The 9,495-nt window shown below is 44.0% G+C and overlaps 1 non-coding gene across 1 annotated transcript; it reads right to left on the reverse strand.

The window, feature by feature from the left end:
- Positions 1-9,337: 9,337 nt before the first annotated feature.
- TRNAI-UAU (transfer RNA isoleucine (anticodon UAU)) lies at positions 9,338-9,411 on the reverse strand. Its single transcript has one exon. It is a non-coding gene; the product is annotated as a tRNA-Ile (tRNA).
- Positions 9,412-9,495: the final 84 nt, after the last annotated feature.

Consider the following 9,495-nt stretch of genomic DNA (forward strand, 5'->3'; position numbering starts at 1 on the left):
GATAATTTTTTTCTTTTAATGTTTTGAACAAAATTCTAATTACTTATTTATTTTCTTTTATGATAATCCTTTTTGCTATTAAAGTTTGTAACAAAATTCTATATAATTTTAGTTTCAATAATACTAGACCTTTATAAGAGCTTTTTAGTTGATTCCTTCGGTACCAGTTCTAAGGCTGTTACAAAGGCATTTTATTTGGTACAGGTTTTAAGGCTGGTGCCCCACGAGCATCTTTTAGTATCGGTTGAGTTTTTTAGTTAATTCTTTCTGCAGCTATTTTTTAGTCCCACCTCGCCAAGCGAGAGGCACTCGCAGCGGTTTATAAGCCCCGAGTGCAGAGACGATGCAGAAGAGGCTCAATGCTAACCTGACGTTGCTTAGCTCTAAGCCTTGAGGAATAGGGTAGACTGCACGGAGCTATGTGCAGTGCAGTTTACACTATTCCGAAAGGTTTGAAGCTAATTAACGAGTATTGCGCCTCTTTTTTATTTTTAAAGACTTATTACAACTCAGAAATAAATAGAAAAAAATAAATATAGCAGAAAATAAAAAACTATATAAAAAACTACTCAGAAATAAGTAGAAGAAAAAATAGTTGTGATTAACTTTACTAAAAAAATGAGCATAGATGCGCTTATAGAGAAAATTAGACCTAAATTCATAATAAATTTCTACTAACTTCAGAGAAATTCAATATGAATTTAGGTCAAATTCCCTGTATAAGGGCATCTATTTTCACTTTGAGAGAAGCTCAACAAGGCAGAGAGGGAGGGGCTTATATAAACTGGTGTGAGTGCCCTTCGGTTGGCGAGGTGAGACTAAACTCTGACCGCAACGAGGACCAACCCTTTAGTCCCGGTTCGTGCCACCAATCGGGACTAATGGGCTGCCTGTGATCCCGGTTCGTCCCGCCAACCGGGGCCAATGGTGGTGGGCCAGGAGCGAGGCCCATTGGTCCCGGTTCGTCCCACCAACCGGGACCAAAAGGTCCAGACGAACCGGGACCAATGGCCCACGTGGCCCGGCCGGCACCCGGGGCTCACAAACCGGGTCCAATGCCACCACTGGTCCCGGTTTTAGACTGAACCGGGACTAATGGGCTGACCCGGCCGGGACCATTGCCCCCTTTTCTACTAGTGTACTTTGACAGAATGTCGGTCCTATATGTACAATAGATATTTATTCTTCGTAAATTGTATGCACTAGGAATTCATGTGAAATATTTCTCCTTCAATGCTTTCAACATTGGGATGGTGACAAAAGGACAAGCTTATTTTCACAGGTACAATGTACAATGTACAATGTTTTTACTACGACGTACAATGTACGTTGTGCTAACACCACTATTTTTTCAGAGGTCAATTCCTCGAGGGAGGTAATGATAGCGCAACTTATTTTTTCGTAAAGAAACAAGCTTGATGAAGTAAAAAACAAAGTTATTTGGATATCAAAGAAGAAGAAAAAGATGCGACATGGAGGAGTTTTGCACGTGATTGGGTGTTACTGGAGGACTCGATTTTCCAAACGCTTTGCACACTTGGTTATAAATTTTATGTAATAGACATATTTATTGGTTTGACCACTATTTTGTTTCGAAAAGATTATTAACTTACTTATGTTTTTTATGTCCACATGATATTTTGTTTCAGAAAAATTATATAATCAGCCTTTTTTTATCTGTACATTATTTGTATGTGTACACGATATTTTGTTGCCGAAAGATTTTATACTTACTCTTTTTGTTGACAATAATGTTTAGATTTACATATATGTAATAGTGTCATCGTTTATTTTCTGTACACTAAACTATGGTAGCGCATTATTAAAAAAATGCTGCGAGTTAGTTTAAAAAACAAAAAAAATAGTTTAGAAAAACAAAAAAGAAGCCCGCCCGTGCAGCAGCATGTCTTAATAAGCCCGTCGTTATCAAGCCAACCAGGCGACTACAACATGTGTTTCAGAACACGCCGTGGAAACCGGGCCCAACAGGGCATCCTCGACGACAGGGTAGCAATTCAGAGGAGTTCGAAGTGAGACGGGGTGCCAGGTATATAAGCCGATCGTCGTCCCCTTTGGCCGGCGAGGTGGCACTAAACTTGCATCGGTCGCGGGGTGATGTGGAGACAGCCAGCCGCGACGTGGGCCGGCCCAATAAGGCCATGGATGACACGGACTTCTCGACGGCTTGACGTGCCATGGGCCGGCCCAGTTAACCCCGCCGGGACGACGCGCCAGGGAAATGAAACACAAATTTAGTCCCACCTCGCCGGCTGAAGGATACGTCAACCGGCTTATATACCCAGCTCCCGGTGTCACTTCAAACTCCTCTGATACTCTACCATGTCGACTTGCTGCCCTGTTGTGGCCTGTTACCACGACGTGATCTGAAACGCCTATCATATTCGCCCGGTGGGCATGATAATGACGGGATTATTAAGACACGCTCGTGGACGGGCGGGCTATTTTTTTTGTTTTCTATAACAAGTCGCAGCCATATTGAGTTTTTTATAATATGTTGGTCAGCCGACGGGACTGTAGTAAATGCCAGTACAGAATTCATAGTATAAACAGTGAATAGTGTACATTTATATCAACAATAATGATGTCTCAACATAACAATTTCACCATAGTAATTTTCTTATAGTCGACAGAAAATATCAAGTCTCAAATAACGACGGTCTGTAGCCAATAATTTTGATTTCACACATATAAAATACTCAACACAAACATAAATTTAAGAAATGTCTTTCATATAAATGGAAGAGGTAAAACACTTGCATCATCTTCACTTGAGTCTTCAAGCCCAGTTGCTGCATAGAATAAATTAAAAATTGTGAGAATCAATGTATGGTTAATGAATCAATGAAACTAACATAAAGAAAGAAAAAAGACATACAGTTACATATAAATGGATGGAGTAAAACAGATGCACCGTGCTCACTTCTGTCTTCAAGCCCAGTTGTTGCATAGAATAAATTACAAACTATGAGAATCAATGTACAGTAAATGAAACAACAAAACTAACATGAACAAACAATAGACATACTCGTCATTTTTGCTGCGTGTCCTATTGTTATGAGCTATGTCGCTGCATATGCTACATTTCGTCCAGATTTCTCGTCAAATGCTTTAGGTCTCTCATTTTTTGGCACATCTGGGCCACCCTTACCGCGAACTCTATTGTTCTGCTTAGGTGCACCCTTGGTGGAAACCTTTACTGGATCACGAACCAGAATATGATCTCGGTTAGGCTCAAATGGATTATCATTCACGAAGCTTCGCTGACTGTCATCTTCATTCCCCTGAACGTCCTTATTCGCTATAATATCATCAAGAGCTGCCATCAACTTATTAAGAATGGATTACTGCATGCGAGATGAGATGCTTCTGCAGATTTGATGGTCAACTCACTATATCTAGCTCTGTCCTCAGCACTCGACCAACCCCACGCAAACAGATCGCTGGTGCGCTTCACGGACAGTCCAACTATTGCTTTTTTTGAGAACCTTCGCAGGACACAACACTTGTGTATCACGGGTAAGTTTAGTTTGCAAGGAAGCCCTTTGCGAGTCATACTTTGGCAACTGCACTTTATAGTTTCTGCCGAGTTACCTGGCGTATAGTCCACACTAAATCTGTGATCGCTGTTATTCTTCCACACAACCATAAATCTCTTACTATCGGTCCCTGTCAGTCTATCAATTACCTCAGGCTCCTGTACCTTCTTCATATCTTGTTGCAACATATAAAAGTTTTCCTGTGTGAATGCTTTGGCAGCATACGACTCAATGGTCTCACACTCAGTCACTGTTACTGGGACAGTCTGTGAGGTCGTCTAGTCATCATAAGCTCCATTCTCACAGAGGCGAGCGATACAATTCTCGTAGTGTACAACCATGTCAACGATCGTCATACCATAGTCAAGATGGAGGTGCAGGCTGGAGTTCAGACTCTCACTCCTCTGATTACTGCACATACCAAGAAATAACCCACCAGACAAATATGATGCAGCCCAAAGCGTTCTCTTCCTGTACATCCTACGGAGCCATGTTTTCGTTCTCTCCGACTGCCATTTGAGTACAAACACGGCCCATCTCTCCTCAAAAACTTTATGTGTAGTGGCATGGTACAATAATGCCCTGAACTCCTACAATGACTTGTGGTTGAGGTGTTTCTGCATATTCTTTTCAATATGCCATGAACATAGACGATGCCACATGTCAGAAAGCACCTTCCTGATAGCCCTTATCATCGCTGCATCTCCATCGATAATTACAGATTTGGGCCTCTTCTGACAGTGAGCTTTCAGGAACGTGTTAAGCAACCAGACATACGTAGCCTCAGTCTCGTCTGAAACAATGGCGCATGCGAATACCGTAGAGCAATGGTGGTTGTTCAGACCCACAAAAGGAATGAACGACATTCCATACCTGTTCATCTTGTATGTGCTGTCAAAGACGACAACATCACCGTAGTCAAGATAATCCCGGTGTAACTGCAAATCACACCAGAACAGGTTTTGAAGCCCGCCGTCAGCGTCAACTGTGTGCTCAAAGACAGAATAGAGGATGATCAGCAATTTGTGCGGTTGTGTTGTGTAGTAGGCCCGAACATGTAAATGTACATTTGCTCAACACCATTTATAACTCTGTCAAATTCAGACAGACCTTATAATGCAGTAACAAAAATTCAGAGAAATGTTGGAATGCGTTCAAATTCAGACATGTAGCTTGGCAAGCAAAGAAATTTTTGTGGTATAACTTTTTCCTTTGACGTGAGGCGGAGGAGGAAGATGCGTGCCTGCGCTTATATGCGCGGGGTAGACGAAGGATCATTGCTTTGCTGAGTTCGAAAATCGGCATAGGAAGCTCAATAATCATTGCTACGCCTCTCGTGGACTCACATGCCAGGTCTTTGCCGAGTTTTTATTCATGGGAGCTCGGCATCGACGTGACCTTGAAATTCTATAGTACAAAATTAAAAAGGAAAAAAATCGTTTTTTATTAGTGTAAACTCAGTAATCATAGACCGTCGTCACGTCTCCATTGCCTATTTGTTGGTGGGGCCCATATGTCGGGGCACTACCCAGTTTCTGATGGGCGAACACGGCTAATGTGCGACATCATGGAGTTTCTCCTTGTCGCCAAGTCCCTTTTACGGGCATTTGGCACACAACGATATCTGTCGAGTTTCATGGCACTACAGAGTTCGATTTCCTAGAAACTCAGGAGACTCCTTACAGTGTAGACATCGATTCCAACAGTGATTTGATTTTCATTTGTAAGGATTTGGAAAACTTTTATAGGTTCACCATAGGTGTGGGATTTTTTTTTGTGTGCTTATCTTGGTAGCGTGACACCCTTCCACGGTGCCAGAATATGTTCATTCTTGCTTTGCTAGGCACCTGTGGTGCAGTCAGAACTTTTGTGAAGCCTGGGCAAACTTGAGGCTAAACTTTAGTTAAGCCTGGGCCAACTTTTGTGAAGCCTAATGTTGAAATCGGAATCGGGTGTTTCAGTTTGAATATGCAACATATAAAATAGAATCAAATTTCTGAACCACAATCCAATTAATAATGAAGTGAAAAATATAAACATATATAGTATATCATATATAAACATATATATTAGTAATCATACAAATGTATGAATTGATATATAGTATATCATATGAACTACTCGGTAGAATTTATTCTTTTGCTGGGATTTCAGCAAAAAAAAATCTTTTATCAATTGATTCCAAACGCTTCTCGTCCAGCTCTCCTCTTTCTTCCTTTTTCACCCACGCTCGACAGGACCGGTGAAGCACGCTGTGGAATTACCCCTCCTCGTTTGATGACTCAATCTGCTAGTACTCCTCTTCCGCCGGATTCGTCCTTTGCTTTCTCATTCCTGAGCAAGTACTTATTGTAGGGTTAGAGGCGGCAGCCATGGTTGTGGAGTTTGACTCAAACTGAAGATTGACGTCTCATATACGAAAGTACGCCTTGTGTCCTTTCCTTCATCGATACTGTCCGGAAGACAAAAGCCTCATAACGGGACGAAATAAAGCGAAACCAAACTAAGATATCTATTCCCTTTAATAGTAGGTATATAGATATATATATACATACATATATATATTCTGCACACCACTTCTGCTAATATTAGCAGAATAACTATTCTGCACACCACTTCGGCACTGCACGCTCAATAAAAGCACACTGCATCATTTTGACGACGAGCACTGCAATAGAGACTAGTGAACTTCTCGTCGGAAAAAATTGCACGCGTTATTTTTCGGTACTGTTTTCGCTCTAATTTTTTAACCGTTTATCGGAATGAGGCGTGTAATATACCATTGAAAAGCTATGGATTAGGCGCAACTTCGACATGTTGAACACTTTTTGAGATTCCACACGGTTTAAAAGCAGTTTTGAAAATAGTGCGGCGGATGACGAGTGCCAGCGAGTGTTTTTTCGCGTTTTTTTCTAAACCGCTTGTCGGAATGAAGCAAATGATACACCGTTGGATAGATATCGTCGAGGCGCATCTTTTTCATATATAAACCTTTCTCTAATTCGTTACGGTTGAAGAGCAGTTCCAAATTTACTAAATCGCGGAACTCTGGTTTTCAATTTTTTTAAAATTTTCGGTACTGTTTTCGCTCCAGTTTTCTAACCGTTTGTCGAAACGAGACGTATGATGCGCCGTTGGAAAGCTATGGACAAGGCGCAACTGTCATATGTTCAAATGTTTTTGAGATTCCTTACAATTTTTAGTTAATTTTGAAAATCACGCGGCTGACGTCGAGAGGCAGCGGCTGTTTTTTCGCGAATTTTTTTCGAACGGCTGGTCAGAATAATTCAAATCATATGCCATTGGAAAGATATCGACGAGACGCAACTTTTTCATGTAGAACACTCTTTCTAATTCCTTATGGTTTAAGAGCAGTTTCAATTTTACCGAAAAGCAGACACTCTATTTTTCGCGACACCCAAATGGACGTGGGTACTTCATCCAACTGAAAACCGCACTGCATCGGACGAAAAACCGCACTGCATCAGACGGGTAAGAGAACTGCATGATTTCTTTTTTGTGGGACGTAAATTTTTGAAGACGAGGAAGAAAACCGCACTGCTTTTAGACTGAAAACCGCACTGCATCAGACGGGCTAGCGGACTGCACAATTTTTCTTTTTCAAGTTCTTATTGTGTATTTTCATTTTTTACTTCGGATGAACCAAACTGCATGTGATGAGCACCGACACTACATCAGATGGAAAATCGTACTACAGTATCAACATAAGGAACTGCACGCGGTTTTTTTCTTTTTTGCTACGAGCCAAATTGAATCCCATGACATTTTTGTCTTTTTTCTTACTTCTTTTTGGACTTATGTGGACCACATGGTCAAAGTTAGTGAATCACATGAACTACATCTAAAATAAAACAAACTTCTTTTGCGATGTTTTGTTATTGTTTTACAAAGGGAAGCACAGCAGTGCACTGCATGCATACACACATCGCACTGCACGCATGCACGCACCACACTGCAATCATTTTTCAAAAGAAGTGAAACCACCGCATCTGACAATACATTTTTTGTCATCTCAAAAAATAAACAGATGACCGAGGGGGTGGACTGCACGCATACACACACCACATTTTGCAAGCATACACAAAATGAACTGCACGCGCACGACGCTTGTGGCTTGATGTCTCGTCGGCGCGTGGGTTTGCTCCTGGTGGCTGGAGGACGTCTACCTCCTCTGGAGGTCTTGCAGCAGCGCCGCCATAGCCTGTGTGGGCCACCAGCTGAACAACAATCAAGTACCACCGGTGATGCGGTTAACATTTTTTTCAAGTGAACTCTGTGCTGCAGGTAAGTAGGTGGAGCACTGCTTCAATCCATACAGTAAACTGCAAGAAAGGATGAGGGATAGGAGGAGGAGGGGCAGTACGGTGGAAACGCCATGCTGCAGTGCAAGGTGGGCTGCTCCAGCCGCCATCTGCTCGGAGTCACGACACCAGTGATGGTGACCTCCCGCGGTGGTCATGGATGAACCACACAGGGCGCGCAACGCACTGCTCGCGGGATCTGGTTGAGTTGCACATGGAAAATCCAAAAAAGGGGGGAAACTACTCTGAGCCGCACCACACGGCGAGGTGCACTGCACCATGCGTCCCCGATGAACTATACTGGTGCGGCACCCACGACACCCACGCACTACAGCCAGAGGTAGTGAGAAGAGAGGGGAGCGGGACGACGCGGATAGCAGAGCTCCGCCACGGGATTGTCCAAGGACGGCGAGCTGCAAGCGCGTCGCCGGTGGACTGCAACGGCTCCCAATGAAGGAACTACGGCGGCACCGCGGCGCGGCGGAACCATGGTGAGCTCGCCATGGTTCAGATCTGACAACGAGGAACCTCGTCGGAGGTTGCGGCGCTCGCATCCGGCGGGGAGGGGTCGTGGCCGTGTCGGATCCTGCGTAGGGAGGGTGGGGCGGCACGGAAGGGGACGCGGCCGCGTCGGATCTGGCGAAGGAGGGGTGGGACGGCGCGGGAGGGGCAGAGGTCGCGTCAGATCTGGCGCCCCCTCTCCCTCCACCGGCAGCAGTCGTCAGGATCCCAGGGCGTGGTGGTGGCCAGGACGGGGCGGCGCGGGTGGTGGCCGGGGCGAGGCGGCGCGGGTGGTGGCCGGGGCGGGGCGGCGCGTGGTGGTGGCCAGGGTGGGGCAGCGCGAGGTGGTGGTTGGGGCGGGGCGGCACGGGTGCTCGCCGGGGAAGTGGAGAAGGGATGGGCATCGATGGGGAAGAGGTCGCGGGGCAGGGGGTAACGAGAGGTGGGGAAGGTGTTTTTTTTTCTTTATGTAGTTCGGCTGTTTTTGCGTCTGCGGGGCGGTGGCTACAGTAGTTTCTTCGATGTGCAGAATAAGAAAGTGGTGTGCAGAATAAGACTCTTAAGGGTGTTATCATAATAGACCCATCCTATATATATAGATATAGATAGATATCAGTATTCAGCTTCATAGAACAAAATAAAGTTGTGACCAGAAGAAAAGTCATGGGACCAAGCCATGCATAGAACCAAACTCCTCATGTCGTCAGCAAAAGTATAGCTATCCAAATTACCATAAAAGTAAAGCTCTTCGGTTTCTGGTTGCACGTTATTTTAGTTGAATCCACATTTTCACTGCTTTCTCAATTAATCAAATATTAATAATTCAAATTTTGTAGTTAATATGTCTAGAACAAATCCGTGATTAAGCAAAAGACTAGATCCATGAAGTCATGTGTCCATAAAAAAATACACCATGCAAATATGTGTACAGAGATTAGTCATGGCGATTAGTGGTTTTGCTCCTGGCGGGGCTCGAACCCGCGACCTTCGGCTCATAAGACCAACGCTCTAACCAACTGAGCTACGGGAGCTGAGCGTGTATGAAATTTGGTTTCCCGCTTTTATATCGTTAAAATCACCGTGCAACTGCTATATATCACCAGTGAAGCGCCAAA

Source organism: Triticum aestivum, unplaced genomic scaffold (assembly GCF_018294505.1).
Source record: "Triticum aestivum cultivar Chinese Spring unplaced genomic scaffold, IWGSC CS RefSeq v2.1 scaffold204188, whole genome shotgun sequence".
Classification (NCBI taxonomy): domain Eukaryota; kingdom Viridiplantae; phylum Streptophyta; class Magnoliopsida; order Poales; family Poaceae; genus Triticum; species Triticum aestivum.